Source organism: Stenella coeruleoalba (genome assembly GCF_951394435.1).
Source record: "Stenella coeruleoalba genome assembly, chromosome: 11".
Taxonomy (NCBI): domain Eukaryota; kingdom Metazoa; phylum Chordata; class Mammalia; order Artiodactyla; family Delphinidae; genus Stenella; species Stenella coeruleoalba.
This window is the reverse complement of record NC_137157.1, coordinates 26638180-26659582: the sequence shown is the minus strand read 5'-3', so window position 1 is coordinate 26659582 and position 21403 is coordinate 26638180. Positions and strand designations below refer to the sequence as shown.

General features: G+C 43.4%; 1 protein-coding gene across 9 annotated transcripts in view; it reads left to right on the top strand.

Annotated features, from left to right (window-relative positions):
* Positions 1 to 21403, top strand: part of CRADD (CARD and death domain containing adaptor protein) — a 254034-nt gene that overhangs the window by 229574 nt on the left and 3057 nt on the right. For 7 of the 9 annotated variants that reach the window (XM_079937587.1, XM_079937581.1, XM_079937584.1 and 4 more), the window contains 2 exons: positions 5502 to 6651; positions 9408 to 11679. The gene's annotated coding sequence lies outside the window, so the exon portion shown is untranslated. Of the gene's footprint in view, positions 1 to 5501; positions 6652 to 9407; positions 11680 to 21403 lie in introns of those variants that run through there. The other 2 variants (XM_079937582.1, XM_079937580.1) reach the window with 2 other exon arrangements.

The window sequence follows — 21403 nt, the reverse complement described above, 5'->3', positions numbered from 1 at the left end:
ATCCTTGAGAGTGTTCCATGTGCACTTGATAAGAATGTGCATTCTGCTGCTTTTGGATGGAATGTTCCATATATATATTAAGTCCATCTGATCTAACATGTCATTTAAGGCCAATGTTTCCTTGTCTGGATGACCTGTCCATTGATGTAAGTGGAGTGTTAAAGTCCCCTACTATAATTGTGTTACTATTAATTTCTCCCTTTTTAATATTTGCTTTATGTATTTAGGTGTTCTTATGTTGGGTGCATATATATTTATAAGTGTTATATCTTCCTGTTGGATTGATCCCTTTATCATTATGTAGTGCCCTTCTTTGTCTCTTTTTAGAGTCTTTGTTTAAAAATCTGTTTTATCTGATGTAAGTATTGTTACCCCAGCTTTCTTTTCATTTCCATTTTCGTGGAATGTATTTTTCTATTCCCTCACCCTGTGTATGTCTTTAGATCTGAAGTGAGTCTCTTGTAAGCAGCATATATATGGATCTTGGGGTTTTTTTTTTAAACCATTCAGCTACTCTATGTCTTTTAATTGGAGCATTTAGTCCATTTACATTTAAAGTAATTATTGATAGGTTGATACTTATTGCCATTTTGTTTCCTGATTGCTTTTTTAGTTCTTCTTTGTTTCTTTCTTCTCTTGCTCTCTTCCTTTGTGGTTTGATGACTGTCTTTAGTGTTATGTTTTGACTCCTTTCTCTTTATTTTTTGTGTATCTATTATAGGTTTTTGGTTTGTGGTTACTAAGAGGTAGGGGTGTGTGTGTGTGTGTGTGTGTGTGTGTGTATGTGTGTATATATATATATATATTTTTAAGTTGACAATCTCTTAAGCTTGTACACATTATAACAGCCATATAATTTTAACTTTTAACCCCCCACCACATTTTATTTTTTTGACATTTTACATGTTTTAATTTTGTGTCTTTCTTCACTTATTGTAGATATAGATGATTTTACTACATTTTTTCCTTTAACCTTCCTACTAGCTTTATAAGTGATTGATCTATTACCTTTTCTATTGTTTGCTTTTACCAATGAGATATTTCCTTTCATAATTGTCTTATTTCTAAGACGATTGTGGCCTTTTCTTTTCTGCTTAGTGAACTCCATTTAACATTTCTTATAAGGCTGGTTTAGTGGTGGTGAACTCTTTTAGCTTTTGCTTGTCTGTAAAACTTTTTATTGCTCCTTTAATTCTGCATAGACCCCATCTTTATTTGAAATATTGATATTTTGTTCATCATGGATTATTTTGCATTAATTTTGATTTTTTAAAATGTTTCATTAAAATATTACTTATCTCACTTTCTGAGTTTTTGGATGTCCCCTTAACCTTTGTGTCCAAGGTGAACACCTCACTTTCTCACCCTAGTCCCTGACCTAGATCCCAGCCCCAAGTCATGATTTAGTGGATTGTCCGTGTAACAGGCTGTCTGTTGGAGGCAGGTACTCAGCCCTCATAGCTGCTTGAGGGAAGACAATCACCCCACAGAGCAGGTGGATACTGGGGAATGCAGACCAATTTTGATTGTAGCCAAAGCAAACAGTCTCTAAGAAACAAATCTACTGAAGGATCAAGACATTCCAAAGGCAAACAGGAACAGTTTCCAGAAGATTTATTCTTTTGGATTCCTGGCACTTCTTATGTCTCCAGTTCCTTAGGAAGGAAATGCACAGACTGACTTGTAGGGGATCAACTGTGACTGTCAGCCCCCCACGCTTACAAACATTTTCCCCCTTTGTTCCATGAAAGGTACAGAGATTTGATTCAGAGGAGCTCAGATGTTAGTGGAGAAAACTGTTTTCCCTTCAGCATCTCTCATCCAAGGCTTCCACAGAATCCCAGCACTGGGTCTGGAACTGCCTGTGGGGCCTGGCCTTAGGCTTCCAGGCAGGGCAAGATCTCAGGTAGCGGTGTCTGTCTGGGAAGCTGCAGGCCTTCTAGCTGCATCTCAGTCAGTGTGGCTTGACCTTCACTCCCCTGGACAGGCAGAGCCACTAGGCGCATGGTCCCCCTGTGTGGCAGTGTGGCTGCTGGGCAGACTCCGGCAGTGTGCCCACTCTACACAGACCGTTCATGTGGATGTGGTTCATCCACCCCCAGAAATCCCGCCTGTCTTGAACTGAAGAGCAAAGCCTGGAAGTTTGACCAAATCAGTAGGAGTTCTAGATGAGCTCAACTGTTTCAGACATAGAAAACAAGAAACTAGTATATTGAACTTCTCCATACCTTCCACCCAACTTAAGAAATGAAGTATTACTGTTACAATCGAAGCACCCTTAAACAACTTAAATGTCTACCCTTGAGAGAATGGATATGTAAACGGAGGTATGTTCTAAAATATCCTGCAGGTAAAACAAAAGAATCAGAGGTATGTGTGTCATCACAGGTAAATCTTAAATATGTTGTTGATCTTGATTCTTTCCATGGGTGTTTCCTAGGAAACTTGAACTGACTCGCCTATGAGAGCTCTCAGCTTAGGACAGCAAGCAATCTACTGATCAATCACTTATAAAGCTAGTAGGAAGGTTAAAGGAAAACAGTAGTAAAATCATCTGTATCTACTGAGTGTGCCCACTTTCTTCTCTTCCTTTCCTTCCTCCTTCCTTTCCTCTCTCTTTGCCCCTTTCTATTCTATTCTCTTACCTCCTCCAATCTTGGCTTATATTCTTCCTTCCTCTCCTGTTTCTCTCCTTCTTACCCTTTCTTTACTCTTCACGGGAGAAGTCTGGGGTGTGGGTGTAATCACGCAGGGAGGTGTGTGTGTGTGTGTGTGTGTGTGTGTGTGTGTGTGTGTGTGTGTGTGTGGTGAAAGGGGTTAACACCTAGTTTGTACCAGACCATACTGGGTACTGTGCACACATTATTTCACATGGTCAATCCATTATTGTCCCCATTTTAAGAATGAGAAAACTGAGCCTCAGAGAGGCTGGAAAATGGGCCGAAGTTCTGCAAATTGTAAATAGCTGAGCAGAGACTTGAATTCAGGTCAGAATCTGGAATCAGGGCTCCTCCCACTTCCCAGCACACAGCCTACCCTACCCCTCCACCCTTTTCTTCTCTTCTGCCTTTTCTCTCCTTCCCTCCCCAAGTATGTCCCATATCACTTTCTACTACAATTACCAGTATTATTATTATACTTTCTGTTATCTATTTCAAGGATGCCTTAGGTTACTTTGTTTATCTTCTCAAAGATAAACAGTTTATCAAATGCTCTCGTGAACAAGACCTCATTTGGTCCTAACAACCCCTGTGAGGCAGGTGGGGCCAATATTAAGCCCACTCTACAAATGAGGACCAGAACTCAGAGAGGCTGGGAATATGCTGAAAGCCACATAGCCATAGGCTGATCTTCTGTCTCTGACTCTGAATCCTGGCTCCTTTGGTTACCCTGCTTCACCGAGACCTATGAGTCCATTCAAAGTCAAGTGCTGGTCACCGGGAACACACAATACTTGTGAAACCAGATCCTGTCTTTAAATTTTGATATTTTGTTCATCATGAATTTTTGACATTAATTTTGATTTTTTAATATTGCATTACAATGTTATTTATATTATTTATTTGATGGCTGGGTTTATTTGGTATCTTTAAATTTTGCACCAGAGGTGATGCCTCACCCTCCTCACCCTAGTCCCAACCCTACCTGTCTTTACCTAGCACAGTAACCCCTCCCTTATCCATGCTTTTGCTTTTCATGGTTTCAGTTACTCACAGACAACCTCAGTCTGAACATGTTAAATGCAAAATCCCAGAAATAAACAACTCATAAGCTTTAAATTGCATGCCATTTTGAGTCACGTGGTGAAATCTCACATCTTCCAGCTCCATCCTGCCTGGGACGAGAATCATCCCTTTGTCCAGCGCATCCCACCTGTTAGTCACTTAGTAAGTGTCTTGGTTATCAGATCAATTGTCATAGTATCACAGTGCTTGTGTTCAAGTAACTTTTCTTCTACTTAATAATGGCCCCAAAGCACAAGGGTAGTGATGCTGGCAATTGGGATATTCTCTTCCTGTGCCTAATTTAAAAACAAAACTTTCTTACAGCTATTTACGTGTAGGAAAAAGCATATTATCTATAGTATCTAAATATAGTATTATCCGAGGTTTCAGGCATCCCCTGGGGGGTCTTGAAATGTATCCCTCCCGGGTAAGGGGGAACCACTGTGCCAGAATTACACTGTGTTTACTTCTAACAAGGTAAGCATGTGGTAAGAGTTGGTTTTACAACAGTGCTGCTTGGCTGCCTTTTCTGACACTTCCTCATTAGTTTGGTTCAGAGTCTCACTTCCCAGGTCCCCTCTGGGAATCCTGTCTGATCAGAATAATTCTGTAGAAGAAGGTGAGTTCTTGGGTCGGTACAGGATCAGTGATGCCTCAGAAAGAGGAGACTTGATTTCTTCCACGGGGCCCCTGCTGTTAGCTGATGCTCAGCGGTTTGAGTTAGCACAATGAAGTCTTTTTCTGGGAAGGGACTATTTGGGAATAAACTTCCATGGATACCTCCTCACACACCCCTCCAACCCTGTCCCTTGGCTGTTAGCCTTTAGGGAAATAGAAGGAGCAGCTTGATCGGGGTTTTCCTAGAAAAGCCCTTCGATGGGCCCATTATGGAAAAGAAGCTGTTTTTGTTTTCTTTGATTAATTACAGTATCTTGTTTCCCAAAGCACATGTGGCCTTGGATCTTCCAATGGACAACAGCCACAAAGGAAGGGCCATGGCTGCCTGGAGCTTGACAAGGACCCCAAGACTAGGGCCGGTGCAGGGGAGCGGGGGTGGCATACGTAGCCCTGTTGTCAAGGACTTGGCTCTTCACTTTTTACCATTGACGTAGTTCAGGTTGTCCATTTCCTTTGTGTTTTCCTGCCAGTGTGAATAAGAGAAATATTAGTGTTTAAAGATTTCTTTACAGTTCCTTGAAAGCTGGCTGGGTGAAGTCAGCCAGAGAATTATATAACAGCAAAGCTCATTTAAAGCAACAGTGTCTTTCTATAGGGCTGTGGGGTTTCATTTATTGGTTTTGTTATAAATTATAAAGAAAAAGGTACTAATTTTATGAAGAAAATAGAAGGACCCTCCCATTCTTACTTTCTGTTCTTTCACTGGAGGGGTGCAATTTCTAGGGTGTTGGTTAAAAAAAAGAAAAGATACAAAACCTCTTTCAAGGAAGATAAGAAAAAATCATGTTCATTAACCTCAGGCAGTCATAGCATACTTAACCTTGTTTGAATTCAGAAGAAAAAATAATAATAAAGAGAAAAGCTTTCTAAAGTATTTGTTTCTTTTTTAAGAGTCTTGGGAATTTTATAAATGTTCAGCTATTTTTTCCTTTCAAAGGGAGCCAGACCCTTTGAGGTAGGGAAGGATTCAAGCATCAGGTAATCTACTACTATGATGTTCTCTGTGGTGCTTTAATACCTATCAAAGTGCCTACCATGCATTATCTCAACTGATCTCCCCATTCCCTTGGTTTGCCCTTCTGTTTCTTTCCATTTTAGAGAAAAGAAAACTGAGGCCCAAGGTTTCTCTGACTTGCCTGGCATCACACAGCTCAAATGGAGACCAAATTCTGCAATTCTGTCTGTCTCTTTCTGGCATCACCCTGAAAAGGCCCCCTTCTCCTCTCCTGTATACCAGTGGATCTCAACCAACGGCAACTTTACCTCTCAGGGGACATTTGGAAATGTCTGGAGGTATTTTTGGTTGACACAACTGGCAGAGGAGGGCACAGGTACAGGTGCTACTGGCATCCAGTAGGCGGAAGCCAAGGATGCTGCTATACATCCGACGGTGCACAGACTACTCCCACAAAGAAGTATCTGGCCCTAAAGGTTAATAGTGCAGAGGCAGAAAAGCCAAGGTCGGGAGTGCGCCCCACATCAGACGGAAGTTCCAACCTCTGGGAGTTGCCAGGGCTCCTCTGCCCAGCGACAGGCTTGGCCTCTCTCCCGAGGCTGCCACAAGAGCTGAAGCCACTGTCTAGAATGCCCTTTGGCAGCGGGCAAGTGTCCCCTGTGGAGTTTCCTGCGGGACAGGCAGTGCATCAGCTGGAGCTGCTGTGTGTTATAATTTATAGTCGCAGGACGCCTGTCTTCATTTAGCAGCAAGCTCGCTGGCAGCTGCCCTGCCAGGGAGGAAGTGAGTCCCGCAGAGGCCCGCAGCACCCCCCACAGCTGACAGCCCGTGGTATTTGGGGACGGCTGTTGCTCGGAGGCACCTGGGAATAGGCCAGGGTGGAGATGGCGCTGAGCACGTGGTCTCCCCTTCCGACCCATCCGTCAGCAGCGGCCCCTGCCAGAAGATGGCCTATTGAACATTTCCAGGAATAGCACTGCCAAGCCTGTCAACTGCTTTCTTGGAAATACACTCAATAAGGATGGCGGGCCTCCAGCAGGGAGAGCAGAAAGCCCGGCCTGGACCACGCCACTCAGAAACGGCAGGGCCTGGCTGCAGGCCCTGGCAGTGCCTTGGGGAAGAGGAGCTGTAGCTTCTGGAGTCGTTTAAAAACGTTCTCAGCGTGGAGGGGAGATGACCACACCTTTCAGAAGGTCGGGCCCTGCTGACCTCATGCAACCCCGTGACCTTTAAATGCCTGCTGTGTTTGTTCAGCCACCAGCGGACTGGAAGGCTATCCGGCTTGGAGGCCAGGTATTAACTAGGTATTAACTGTCAGCAGTGATTGACCTCAGTGTCATCTGGGGAGCCTTGGCCATCACTCCTTCTGTTGTAAGCTTCACTCTCAAATAGCGCCAAAGGAACATAAGAAAGGGCGAGTATTCCCCACTCCACCCCACTAACCCCACGCACACTGTGACTGTGGGGATATAGCAAATAAGAGGCAAAGATGTGATAACGAGAGAAAAATCTTATAAGCCACCCTTCCCCTCACCCCCTGCAGAAGTAACCTTCCCCCTCACAGAGGCCTGACATTCCTGTTGAAATTTGACCACTTGGAACTCTTTGCTCTCTGAGCTACGGCCTTCTCCAGCCTCTGGGGGGGTTGCCCAGGGGTTGCCAGGCTTGGGGATGCCCTAAGAAGGCCAGCTGCCTTCAAAGAAAACTTAAAGATGTAGGCATTATAAAAAAGCAAGAAATCAAAAACCGCTATGTGGAGGGTTCAGGGAATATTGGTTCCTCACCTTTTAAAAATAATAGCGTTATGAAGTTTACCACAGAGCAAGTATGGGACATCTATTTCATTTCTAAAAGCCACTGATTCACAGGACAAACATTATTCGAGACCCACACTGACCTACAATTAGTTGGTGGTAGGGCTGCCAAATACACTATCAGATGCCCAAGTAAATTTAAAGTTCAGAAAAACAACAAATAATCTTTTTGGTATAAGTTTATCTACAAGTCCAATTTACCTGGCCGCTGTGTTTTTGTTAAATCTGGTCACTTCTATTTGGGGGGATAAATTGTCCTAGTTGTTAATAACAGGGAACAGCAATACAGATTCAACACATATGAAAGATCATAGCTGTTAGAGGAGGAAAGCAGGGAAGGAAGAGGGTAGCAAGGAAGGGGAGAGAAAGATCAAGAAGAAAGGGAGATAGGCATAGTGAAGGAGAAGGAAACTAAGTGAAAGAGAAACAGGAAGTACTGAGGAAGGATGAAAACAGGAACATCTCAGAAAGACCTAAAATCCTGAGACAGTTCACAGGATGCTGTTTCCCTGGGAAATGCCGTTTCCTTAGCTAAACACTGTTCCTGTATCTTTTGCTGCTCTTTGTTCTATCTGGTAAAACCCACAGTGACCACTAGGGAGTAATGAGTCCTCAAGCTATGATGGCAGCATCTAGGCCAATATTACCCTGGAGGCAGGTTGAAACCAAACCTAAGACTATATCCAACCTTAAGACCTGTTCCCCCATCCCCTCACCCGACTCACCCGCACCCACATTGCTGTCATCAGAGGATTGTGGATTTTCAAAGAATTGGCATCTGAACAATATAACGGAGCTGGTTGTCATGATTCTATGGAACTTTTTTGTTGTTGACGATGATTCGGAAAATCAGTAGCTTCTTTTGCCTCGGGGTGAAAGTGGCGATGAGCAGGGCGTGCATGCAGACAGCAGAGATTTCCTGAGTTGTTAATCCCCTTGTTCTCTGACCTGCAGATAGGAGGCCAGGTTGGCCTGACCCAAAGAGAGAAGCCTTAATAGGCTTCTAGGGGGATGAGAGACGCATACCTCCTAGGGAAAAGCTGTCATGGTGGTGGTGGTGGGATGGAGGGGACCCTGCTTTGGAGCCCCCCCATCCCACATGTATCCTGGGGAATGGAAATGGGGCTGCCCTCGGTTACCTGGGCTGCGCTATTAGATGTGTGACACCAGAGCAAGGGAATAGGTCTCCCCATAAACTCCAGTGAGGAGCAGAAGAGACTGACCAGTGGCCCACCGTATTGTGACTCTATTCCAGACAGCTGCTCAGACTGTGGCCACACGGGATGTTGTCATTACAACAGTAGCTGACACTCGGCAAGCATCTCCTCTGGGCCAGGCATGTGGAAGGTGCTTTATAAACACTGTCCCAGCTGGCCTTCAACAACTGCCTGATGTTGTAGGGATACTATTACCTTTCATATTACTATTTCCCTAATTTAAGAGGTAGAGAAATCACGACTGCAAAAAGTTAAGTTGCTGTTTCAAAGTCAACTGATTAGTGAGTGTTCGGGCTGAGATTTGCCTCCAGTCCGCCTAACTCCCAGCTCAGGATTCATCCCCGTCCCTCCCGTCAGACTGCAGAGGTCAAATCCCAGCTCCATTACTTACTAGCTGCATGACCTTGGGTAAGTTACTTAATGTCTCTGTGCAACTGCTTCGTCATCTATAAAACGAGGGTAAAAATAGTATCTAGCCCATGGAGTTGCTGTGAAAATTTAATGAGTTTGTGTCAAGCACTGAGAACCCAGTACTTTACTTCCCTTACTTCATCCAATCCTCTAACAATTCTCAAAGTAGTTAATATTATTATCCTTCTTTACATGTGAGGAAACTGAGGCCCAGAGGGCTAATTAGCTTGGTCAAGGTCAGTAAGTGGGACAGCTGAGATTCAAACCCAGACAGACTGACCCATAGTCCATACTTATAGATTCTGCCTCTGTACACTTTTATGTGTTCATTTCATAGTTTCTGCCTTTTAGAACTGGGACGTTGTCAGGTGGCATTTTTGTATACTTACACCTGTGGACAAGGTCCAAGATCGTCCTTAAAGCTACCAAATACACATCCTTCATAGTAGAATTGCTCAGAAGATTCAACTTTTCTGAGTTTGCTCTCTGTCTCTGCTTGTTGATAATGACTGTAGTCGTCAGGCTAGGCTAGGCTACAGTGCAGTAACAAATAAACCCTGAAATCTCAATGCTGTTATCACAACAAAGGTTTATTTCTCCCTCACAGAAAGCCTAAGGAACTTTCCTCTCTGCGTTGACCTTGTGGCTCCACACAGACATGCAAGGTCACAGCCAAATGAGACGGAAGAAGTGGAGGAGAGACTCCCATTAACATCCATGGTCTGGTCGTGCCTCTTCTACTCACAGTCCTTTGTGCAGGACGGTAACATGGCCTCAACCCCTGCAAGCGAGGAGGGGAGGGGAGCACGTGGATTTTCCCTTCCCAGAGCTGTGGTGGTCTCTACCTCCATGAATAAACCCAGCTCCTAGCCTCAAGTTAAGAACAACTGCTAGCAACTTTATTAACCAGGTTGTGAGAACCCCTTTCTTATTAATTATAGTCATGGATTTACTTGAATTGAAACCTCTTCATTTGTTCACTCAATAAATATTTATTGAGTGTTCCCTCTCTACCAGTATTTTTAGGCTCCCAGGAATATATCAGTAAATGAAACAGAATAAAGCCACTACTTTTGTAGAACTAGCATTCCAGTGGGGAATGGGAGAGGATAGACACTTAACCCAAAAATTAAGAAAGTGGTATAATATATTAGGTGTTGGTATGTGCAAGGGAGAAAGATAAAACACGGAAGAGGGGATCAAGGTGTGAGTGTGTGTATGTGTGCATTGAGGGGATGATTTTAAATAGGGGGGCTAGGGAAGGCCTTCCTGAGAAGGTAACATTTGAGCAGACATCCAAAGAATGCAAAGGGCTCTGGGGTGAAAGCATTCTAAGAAGAGGAAGTAACTGGCGCAAAGGCCCTGAGGCAGGGGACTGCCTGACGTGTCAGAGGACAGCCGTGTGGCTGAGACGGACGGAGAGCAGTAGAAGACGAGATCAGGAAGGGGATGGGGGTGGGATGTACTGACCCTTGAGGACCTTGTGCTTTTACTCCTGCTTAAAAACCTCCATTTTCTCCTCCTTGTCCTAAGAACCTGGTCCTGGCTCCTCCCCCACCTCCCAACACACCCACTGTTCTTCTCTCAGTCCCCCTGCAGCAGTGCCTCTCAGACTTGAGGGGCGTCAGGACCACCTGGGGGGAGTGTAAAATCAGATTTCCCATAGTGGGGCCTGAGAATCTGCCATTCTGCTGCTGGTACAGGGACCACCCTTTAGGAAGCACAGCCCTAGTGTGACAAGCTCTCTCTTGCTTTTGGGCTTTTCTACTTATTTCCTCAGGAAAGCTTGCCTGGATTCCTGGACAGCACCAACTGTGTAATTTGTGAGGTCCAAGGCAACATGAAAATACAGACCTCTTGTTCGAAAAGCAGGGAAAAAAGGTTCAGTTACAGGTAAAATATAAAGCTTTTCCTTTTAAAATATTATATTATTTATAATAATTTTATTTATAAAATGTGATAAGTGTAGTGATACATGAGTAACAATACAAATGTTTTTCTTTTTTAGATGTTGGGGGTAGGAGTTTATTAATTAATTTTTTTATTTATTTTTGCTGTGTTGGGTCTTCGTTTCTGTGCGAGGGCTTTCTCTAGTTGCGGCGAGCGGGGGCCACTCTTCATAGCGGTGCGCGGGCCTCTCACTATCGTGGCCTCTCTTGTTGCGGAGCACAGGCTCCAGACGCGCAGGCTCAGCGGCCATGGCTCACGGGCCTAGTTGCTCCGCGGCATGTGGGATCTTCCCAGACCAGGGCTCGAACCCGTGTCCCCTGCATTAGCAGGCAGACTCTCAACCACTGTGCCACCAGGGAAGCCCACAAATGGTTTTTTAACGGTAAAACATATTTTTGATGTCATAATTTTATATAATACAATGAATAATACTGATTAATATGATACCGAGATTCTTCTGGTTTGCTTTCCTACATATTCATTCATTAGGTCATAAAAATGTGTACTTTTAATAACTTAATTTTCAATTTATATACTTGAAAGCAACGTCATTTGCTGTTGGCAAATGTAAAATTACAAATATTTTTTGATAACTTTAATTTTGACAATTAAAATCTACTAATGCAGTTGTTACCAGAGCAGATAAGAGAGTTTTATAGGCTATGACAACATTGGGGTACACATTTGGTAAATTATTTCGAAATATAAGTTTCGGTACCTCTAGAGGTGATGATTCCCGTGGAACTATTTTCTACAGAGTTAACTCTTTATACAAATCAGTTTCATGTAATTCTGAATTTAGTATGCAAATTTATATTATTTATAAATAATTAAATTAGTGGTATTTACATATAGCATTTATATTACCTAATCAGTTAATTATATGATTTTTATACACAAATTTAATGTTAGTATTTTCTGACAGTTCCTGCAACTTGTGAAAATCTATAAGAAACCAAAGTGGCTTCATGATTTTTATATAATTCAAAATGCCTGATATGCATTCTATCACTGTATCTTCAAATATAAGAAAATTCATTTACATATTGTCTTCCTTGTTAATTGTTTATCTGAAACTTTGTGTGAAGGCAGTATTCTATTCTATTGAATGGAACAATCTTTACATTTAATTTCTATTTCTGAGCCCGTGTATGTTTGGTTTGCAATGCTGTAACAGTTTTCAACACCAGAAATTCTAAATTCTTTGAAGAATTTCAATAAGGCCCTGACATGCTTTATTGCAATGTCAATGTGTACGCCCTTAATTTGTAATAATTGACTGACAAGCTTTACCACCTGAGTGCCTGAGTGTCCTGGTGCTCATATTAGAGAGTTAATATTTGTGCAGATGCCACAGGGACAGGCTCTGGGGAGAAACGGGTTAGCCAATCTCCCACCATGCGTCCCAGCACTGCCCCTGGAACCACTCCACTCTCCACGGCTGCCACTGCTGCCACCACCACTGCATCTGCTATTGCTGCTGCCGCCATCAACCAATCTGGGTCCAGGTCCCAGGCAGGGCTGCCCTCGTTGCTCCGAGGGGCTCTGGACAGCCCCAGGTGTGCACATGCTCACCAGAAGGCCAGGCCGGGTGCGTGGTGCTGCCCGCTGCCACGCCTGTGTGCTCCAGCCCCCACGTGTGTGCACTAATGCCTGGCACAGCAGCTCTGCTCACACACGTGCTCCATTGTCCTTTCTGACTTCACAAGTTCAAATATAATTAAGAATTTCAAGACTCTGACAACAGAGCATTAAACCAAGCACGCTGTCCCTTCTGAGTGGCCCTGCTTGCACACCCACAAAGTTGGTCCTGCTCCTGGGCTAAGTGTCTTACCCTAGTTTTGCCCATAGAGCATCTTATATTATTCTCTAACAGTGTGTCATCCTAAATTATTTAATGTCTGTTTTCCCTGCTAGACAGGATCAGCAAACTATGACCCATTGGCTGAATCCTGCCTGCTGCTTGTTTTTGTAATGAAGTTTTATTGGAACATAAAAACTCATTTATTTCGGTGTTGTCTGTGGCTGCTTTCATATTACAAGGAAGAGTTGAGTAATGCAACAAGGAATGTTTGGCCCAGGAAGCTTAAAACATTTGCTGTTGGTCCTTTATAGAATTCTACACTAGACTGTAAGATCCCTGAAGGCAGGAATCAGGTCTGTCTAGAACAGTGCCAGGCATATAGAAAATGCTCAGTCAATACTTGTTGAAAAACAAAAGAATTAAAAAATGAATACATAGAGAGCCTAGTATTTTTTTTTCTTTTTTTTTTTTTTGCGGTGAGCCTAGTATTTTTTGAAGTAATTTATCTTAAAGAAAACCATGTACATTTTGTTTGATTTCATTTTTTGTTTTCGTATAAAATTGTGTCTAAAGTTACTTGCCACACTGTGAAATTGACTCTCCAGGGAAATGTAAGGTGTTTGTCTTGTAGTTGGCATACCCTCCTGACATGTTACTATACTCCTTAGTCTAAAGAAGCACAGGCATTGAAAATCCATCATTCCTCATCAAATAATATTTATTGAGCAAGGCGTGGGGCTAAGCGTTACGACAGGAGTGATAATAATTTGCACTTGTATCTTACCCAAGAGAATTTTACAGGCTATCGACCAAAGGAGAAAAGACTTGCAAATAATATATTATATACACAAGCAACTATGATAAATAGTGTTCAGTGCAGAAGGAAATTTCTGGATCAAGTGCTATCATCTTTCAGAGTCAGGACACGTTCCTTTTGACTGTGAAATCAGAAGAAGCTTCTCACCAGGCATTCTTTTGGTCTCAGATCCAATTCCTGTTCTTTTTCTGCTTTGCTCTGCACCACAAGGAGCTAACTCCTGCAAACTTTATTTCCCTGGCTCCCCTGCCAACTGATTCCAGCTGAGTCCCTTCGGTGGGTGGCCACAGAGAAAGACCAGAAGACTGGAGGAAGGGGGAGGAACCAGGGTATTTCTCCTCACTCTCTGAGCCTCAGTTTTCTCACCTATACAATGAAAAAACCAATAGAGTATTTTCACAGGGTTTCTATGAGAAATAAGATAAGGCATGCAAAATGCTTAGCATAATACCTTATATATGAAATAAACATTCAAGGAGTAGATCTATTATGGCTTTTAGCCTTGCTTAGGTAAGTGGAAAGAGTGCAGTGATCAATAAGTGATGTCTGCCAAGAGTGAAGGGTTGGGGGGTAGTGCTATGTGAGAGGAATATTTACCCAACCCTGATATCTTGGAGCTGTATTGTGGAGATAGAATTGAGAGGACCTGGCAAATGGATTGACAGACTGGTAAGGTATTGGGAGAAATCGAAAAACTGGGATAGTGATACCAAAAGTAGACACAGGCAATGAATAAGAAAGAGTAGGTTTGGGAGAGAGGATTATGAATTCATTTTTAGATAAGGTGTTGTTGGGCTTTTTCCAATTACCAAAAAACAAAAACCCCAAAACAAAAAAACAAAAAAATGGTACACTTAAGAACACCACAAGAGATGGGAGATTTTGATAGAAATACACGTGTGCAGTGAGTTAGCAGAGAAAACCATCTCAGCAGCTACATGCTCAGACCTAATGGACAACTGGAAAACTGCGGGAGACCACAGCAATTCCAGTTACTATAGTCTAGTCTTCTCTTAAGAGGAGAAACCATTGTTCTTTGCTTACTGAGTCTTCCCTGCTCAGGACTCTCTCTGCTTCTGGTTCTGTCTCTAGATTTCCTCTTCCTGCCTTTGTGCTGTGGTTATATTCTTTGCGTCCAGCATTCAAGATGATCAGACTGCATATTTACCATTTAGTGTGGGGCTTCCCAACTAGGATGCATTCTCAGCTCAGACCACCTCATAGTTTCCTTAGGTCTGGCCCATATTGGACGTCTTTGGCTTGGAGTGGCAGCTGTGGCCAGCATAGCAGTCACCTGACAAGGTGTGTCAAAGTCCACCCTCTCAGGAGCTGTGTAACTAGCTGTGAAACCAGTAGGTTTTATGGTGTATACATGGTGAGTGAGCTGGAGATGTCATTGAGATCTCCATGGAGCTGAAAGTAAGATTGGGTCATGTTGAGAGAGCACTGAGGAGACTTAATTACCTCTAATGTTATATATCCCATGCAAATTCAATCATACAAGATCAAAATCTGTCCAAGGTTCAGGGCAAAGAAGTCAGAAATTAAAAAGATGGTTCTTCTAATGGAATCCAGAAAGTTAGACAATTTGCAGAGGAAGGGATTTTCTTACTGTCGTTTATAGGGACTTCACCAATTTTTTTCTTTTTTTTTTTTTTTTTTTGGCCATGCTGCATGGCATGTGGGACCTTAGTTCCCTGACCAGGAATCGAACCCGCACCCTCAGCAGTGAAAGCATGGAGTCTTAACCACTGGACCACCAGGGAATACGTGGGACTTCATGCATTTCTTAGAGGAACAACCTAGAAATTGGCTTGGAAGGGTGGGTGTGGTGAGGTTAGGGTTTTCTTACTGCTTTGAGAATAAAATAGTCTACAGTTTAGGAAAACAAACAAAACAACCCAACCCTCTGTGATTCTTCCCAGAACTCTTCAAATCCAAGACATCCATCACATTGAAACTTGAGGGGCCCAGAGCTTGCCACACACATATTCCAAGGATAAGTTGATATGAGCTCACACATATGTATTTCTTTAAAAACAAAGAGAGGAAGGAAAAAAAGAAAGAAGAAAAAAATTTAAAAAGCAGTCTTTTGAAAATCTATTATTGATGGAGACAGATGGGGCTGTAAGGGGGCAGGTGGATGCTTGCTCTTAAAATCCCAGGTGAGGACAAACAGGCCAATTCTTTAGGCAGCAATACCTGATAGATGGTATATGCACTTTTTTTTTTTTTAATCCTTCAGAGAGAAGTGCCCCAGCGTGCAAAGTCTTGTGTTAGAATAATTTAAATTAAAAATAATGAATTCCACAGACACTATTGAAGAAGCAGAAAATTTTAAATGACAGAAAATAGCCATATCCTATCCTCTAACCATACCCCCTTATTATATAAGTACTTTTATCATTTTATTCATATTCGTATTTAATTTTTATGTAATGGTCATTGGATCCCCTTGGGCTCACCATGCAGAACTTGTGGGTCTGAATGCTGACTCCAGCACTTGGCCTCTCTATGACATGGCAAGTTACTTAAACTCTCTGGGCCTCGGCTTTCTCATCTGAGCACTGGGATAGTAATAGTACCAACTTAAGGATTAAATGAGACAGCTTCTATAGAGTGCCTAGTTCAGTGCCTGGCACACAGTCAGTTATAACCGTTATGCTCACCCATCATTAAAATAAGGCAGGGGCTTCCCTGGTGGTGCAGTGGTTGAGAGTCCGCCTGCCGATGCAGGGGACGTGGGTTCGTGCCCCAGTCCGGGAAGATCCCACATGCCGCAGAGCGGCTGGGCCCGTGAGCCGTGGCTGCTGAGCCTGCGCGTCCGGAGCCTGTGCTCCGCAACGGGAGAGGCCACAACAGTGAGAGGCCTGCGTACCACAAAAAAGAAAAATAAATAAGGCAGCTGTAAAATTTCAGGTTGGCTGGGACAGGAGAACTTAGCAGTTGAAGTCTGTGTTAGCCTCCCCATCTTTTTCCTGTCCTGCAATGATGTATTCTTGGGTCTCCTTCCTCTTGCTGTCCAAGACCCCACCCAATCCAAGATGAAAGAAGTAACACACGTTGTTAACTGTGCACTCAACATATGCTGGAAAGACACGTACTAGGATTTGGGAAAACGAAACAGTGATGCTAGCTGATCTCGTAGAAAGGTGGCCATGCTCCAGTGCCGTGCCAAGCTCTTCATGGGCATCTTCTGAACCAGCAACCTATGGGGTGGCCACCGTCCTTTTCATACAGTTGAGGAATTCATTTCTCAGGAAGGTTACTGTTATGGGCTGAAGTGTTTCCCCCTCAAATTCATATGTTGAAGCCCTAACCCCCAGTTCCTCAGAATGTGACTGTATTTGGAGATAGGGCCTTTAGAGAGGTGATTAAGTTAAAATGAGGCTATTGGGATGGGCCCTAATCCAGTCTGACTGGTGTCCTTATAAGAAGGGGAAATTTGAATTCCAGGGATGCAAGCACACAGAGGAAAGGCCATGTGAGGACACAGCAAGAAGGCAGCCACCTGCCAGCAAGGAGAGAGGCCTCAGAGGAAACCAAACCTGCCGACACCTTAGTGCTGGACTTTCAGCCTCCAGAACTGTGAGAAAATTAATATCCATTGTCTAAGCCACCCAGCCTGCTATATTTTGCAGCCCTAGCAGACTACTGTAGTTACATAACTTTTAAAATCTTATGGAATATTCATCCTTTAAAAAGGATATTCTGACATAGGCTGCAGCACAGATGAACCTTGAAGACATTATGCTAACTGGAATAAACCAGTGACAAAAGGACACCTACTGTATGATTCCACTCAGATGAGGTACCTAGAGTAACTAAACTCACAGAAACAGAAAATAAAATGGTGGCTGCCACGGTCTGGGGGAGAGAAGAATGGGGAGTTATTGTTTAATGGGGACAGAGTCTCAGTTTTGCAAGATGAAAAACGTTCTGTAGATGGATGGTGGTGATTGTTCCACAACAGTGTCAATGTACTTAATGCCACTAAACTGTACACTTAAAAATGATTAAAATGGTCCATTTCATGACATGTATATTTTACGCAATAAAAATTTAATTAAAAACAAAAACTTGGGGGGGCTCCCATTCTTCATGAAGTTCGGTCTCACTGAAATCTTGACTAACTGCTTTTGGAAGGATGAGAAAAGGAAGGTTGAGGAGAAGGAGGGAGTGGGGAGAGGAGAGGCGGCACTGGGGACGGGATGAGGAAGGCCTGTTGGCCTCTGCTGCTCTGTCGGAACACTGGCCTGCAGATCCAGACGAAAACTATCCTGACCTCACCTGCCTCTGAGCACTGGATCCATAACGTGTGCATGTGATCCCTGCCTTTTCAATTACGACGATGGAGGAGAACATGATTTCCAAATGTGAGGCTAAATTCCCTGTGATTTTTTTTCTTTTAATGCCTTTTACCTCCTCCTGTTTCCCCACATCTCCTGGCCCTGCTGTTTATCACACACAGAAAGAAAACGTCCTCAGTGGTGGTCAGAGCGCTTTGCTAATTCTTCCACAGCAACAAAAATCCGATCAGCCTCTCCTCACGGCCACCTCAGATTCGCTGACCCTTTCTCTGGGTTCCCTGCCAGACCTACAACCTGAGGGGTTAGGCCCTCAGTATCTGCCTGCTCTTTTGATTTGAACTGACCCATGTGGCCCTGCCCAGGGAACCCCCAGGCACTCCACGCTTGGACCCTAAGAAAGGCACTTGCCCAGGTGCTGCCTCTGTCTGCACTCTGCCTCCACCTCCCCAGGTGGCCCCTGAAGGGATGCCATGTCCTTCCTCCGGGACCTGCGAGTGGTAAGTTTCTCTGCGTCAATTTCTCCTATGATCTGTTGTTGAACCGCATCTCACCATCCAGCACCCTGTGCTCCAACCTAACAAATGTTAATTTAACAAAGTCACAGCACAGAGACAAACCCAAACTGAGGGACATTCTACAACATAACTGGCCTTGAAATCTTCAAAAGTGTCGGGTTGCAAAAGACAAGACGTAGAAACTATTCCAGACTAAAGGAATAGTCTGAAAAGAGACAGACAACGACTGTCGCTCGGTTCTGGACTGAGTCGTTTTGCTGTAAAGGACGTGATCGGGACAATTGGCAGAACTCAGATGAGGTCTGAGGACTAGACCATGGTGGTGTATCGGTGTGCATTTCCTGATTTTGAAGCTTGGACTGTGGTTATACAGGATGATGTCCTTGATTGTTGCGATTGCACATGGAAGTATTCAGGAGTGATGGGCCATCTGTTAGGCAACTTAACTACCAAATGGCTTAGAAAAAAAATAATTCTTTGTGCTGTCCTCCAAGTTTTCTATTAGTGTAATTTTGGTTCAAAAAAATAGAAGAGAAAGAAGCAGTACCTTGTTTGTTTAGGAGGTAGCCATGCTCAGCGTTTTTCCAGGTGATTTCAGGTACCAGCCTGTGATGGTTCCTGAACTTGAGTCACCTTTGTGAGTTTTCCTGGTGAGTGGAGATGCCGGCAAGATTTGGGAGGCTCTTGAATGCTGGCCGGTGACAGCATGCCTTCCATATTTGATGTCTCTTGGTCATCCTTTCCTTTCTCATAGTTTTCTTGTTATACTTCCTTGTCCTCTTCAACTTTTATCTTCCTTTAAATGAATAAAAATATGACTTCACAGAATAAACGATAAGGTGTTAATTTGTTGTTTAGAAATCTGAGAAATGAATGCTCTGATACTGAATTTTTATTTTAAATTTTCCCTTTTTTCCCAACCTAAAAAGGAAACATTTTTTAAAAGATTCACTGACACAGCTAGGCTAAAATCAGCTTTAAGGTATTTCTTCTAGTAAAAAATAAATAAATCAGTCACATAAAGGCTAGTAAACTTGATTTTTAAAAATATTTAAAAATATAGGGATCTGGATGGAAACGGGGGGAAGGAGAGCCATCAGATGAACGAATCTGTCCATAATCTTGCTATTCAGGTAGAAGGACTCATGATGATTTGATGTGTGAGTTTCCAGTTATGTGTGTGTGTGTTTAGAAACTTATTTTTTTAATGGAAATTACACTATACATGCTGTTTATGATCTCACCTACTTAATAATATTCTTCTACAAAATCATTTTTAAAGGTTAGCTAGTAAGATCCCACTGGGTATGAATCTTAATGTAGTTTACTAACCCCAGCTGAGGTTGGATTTGACATTAGACGTGGACTCCCTCCATGCCTCAGATTTTTGGTTCACATTGTACTTCAATGTGGAAGAAAAAAACGGAAGACTTGCCAGGTTCTTTCTGGGAGGACTTGTATTACTTCCCACTTTCCCATGAACAGAATTGGGCTGTGAGAGGGAAATTTCGAGGAGTGATTGAGATCACACTCCTGAACGGATGAGCTGGGTTCGAAACCTGATTCTCTCATCACCAGCTGTGTGAGGTTGGGCATGTTACCTAAAACCTTTGTGCCTCAGTTTCGTCATCTGTAAGACAGGATGAAATGAATAGTGTCCATCTCACAGGGTTATTGGAGGATTAATAAGCTCTAAGTAGCTAGTACATGGTAAGTGCTTACTGGTGTTGGCCATTGTTAATACTCTGAACAAATGTAAGAAGCAACTTTTGAGGTCTGCAGAACGCTAGAAAGACACCAAGTGGGGCAAGCTCCTCCCTAGGAAAGGAAATAGTCTTCTGTGTTAGTGGCGAGCAGTAATTATGATGGAAAAAAACATTTTCCGAAGTCTGGAGCTGACGTGTACTCCTTGTGACATTTTAATCTCTGAGTAATAGATTCCATTGCCTGCAGAGCTGTGATTTTTTTCAGTTTATTGCTTTTTTCCTCTTCTCTCTCAAACCTGATTCCTCCTCCTCTCGGCTCCAGCCTGTCTCCAGTGACTGTGAACTGTTTCTGGACAGTCCCCATTCTGGAGCCAGGTTCTTTACTCAACTCAGACAAGGGAGCCTAAAGCCCCAGCAAGACACACTGCCTTCCTTGAGGAAGGTAGAGAAGGCCTACTGTGTGCTCCATCCGTCACATCCCCTTTCATGCTCCCAACAGCCCTGCAATGCTGATACTGCGATGATCTCCACTTAAGGTGTAGCCGAGGGGCCGTGCTTGGGCTTTGGAGTCAGCGAGCCCAGGTCTGGTTTTGTGACTCACACGTTCACTGTGAACACGGGGCAAGCTACTTAACTCCTCTGAGGCTTGGTTTCCTAATCTCTAAAATGAAAGAGACAATAATAATGCCAGCCTGGGCTTCCCCGGTGGCGCAGTGTGTTGAGAGTCCGCCTGCCGATGCAGAGGACGCGGGTTCGTGCCCCGGTCCGGGAAGATCCCACATGCCGCGGAGCGGCTGGGCCCGTGAGCCATGGCCGCTGAGCCTGCGCGTCCGGAGCCTGTGCCCCGCAATGGGAGAGGCCACAATGGTGAGAGGCCCGCGTACCGCAAAAAAAAAAAAAAAAAAAAAAAAAAATAATGCCAGCCTTAGAGGGTTCTTGGGAAAATTGAATTAAATCGTATGTGTAAAGTATATGGTATAGCCCCTAGAGCATGGGGCATGCTCAGTAAATGCTAATAACCGTTGTTGTTATTGTTTAGAGTTGAAAAAACTGAGTCAAGGTAGTTATGATTTTTATTATATTTTGCAGGTGAGAAAAACCCCTCTATACTCATCTCTGAGTTTAGTCCTTTTCCCACTGTACACAGTGACTTGCCTCTCCATGGCCAGGACTACCATTGTCCTGTCTTATTGCTAATAGAAATTTTAGATGGGTGTAAAGACTACATTTCCCAGCACTCCTTGTGGCTGGATGTGGCCATATGACTGTTTGGCTAGTAGAATGTGCCTGGAAGTGATATCTGAAGCTTCCTGGTTAGGTGTTTACAGGAAAGGGATTTGCTTTCCTTTGCATCTTCTTCTCTTGAATTGACTACACGGACTTTTACATAAGAAGAATATAATCCTCTATGTGTTTAAACCATTGTATTTGGGGTCTTTTTGTTACAGCAGCCAAAGTGACATAGAGAAGGAGCAGTAGTGTCAACAGTAGTAGCGTCGAC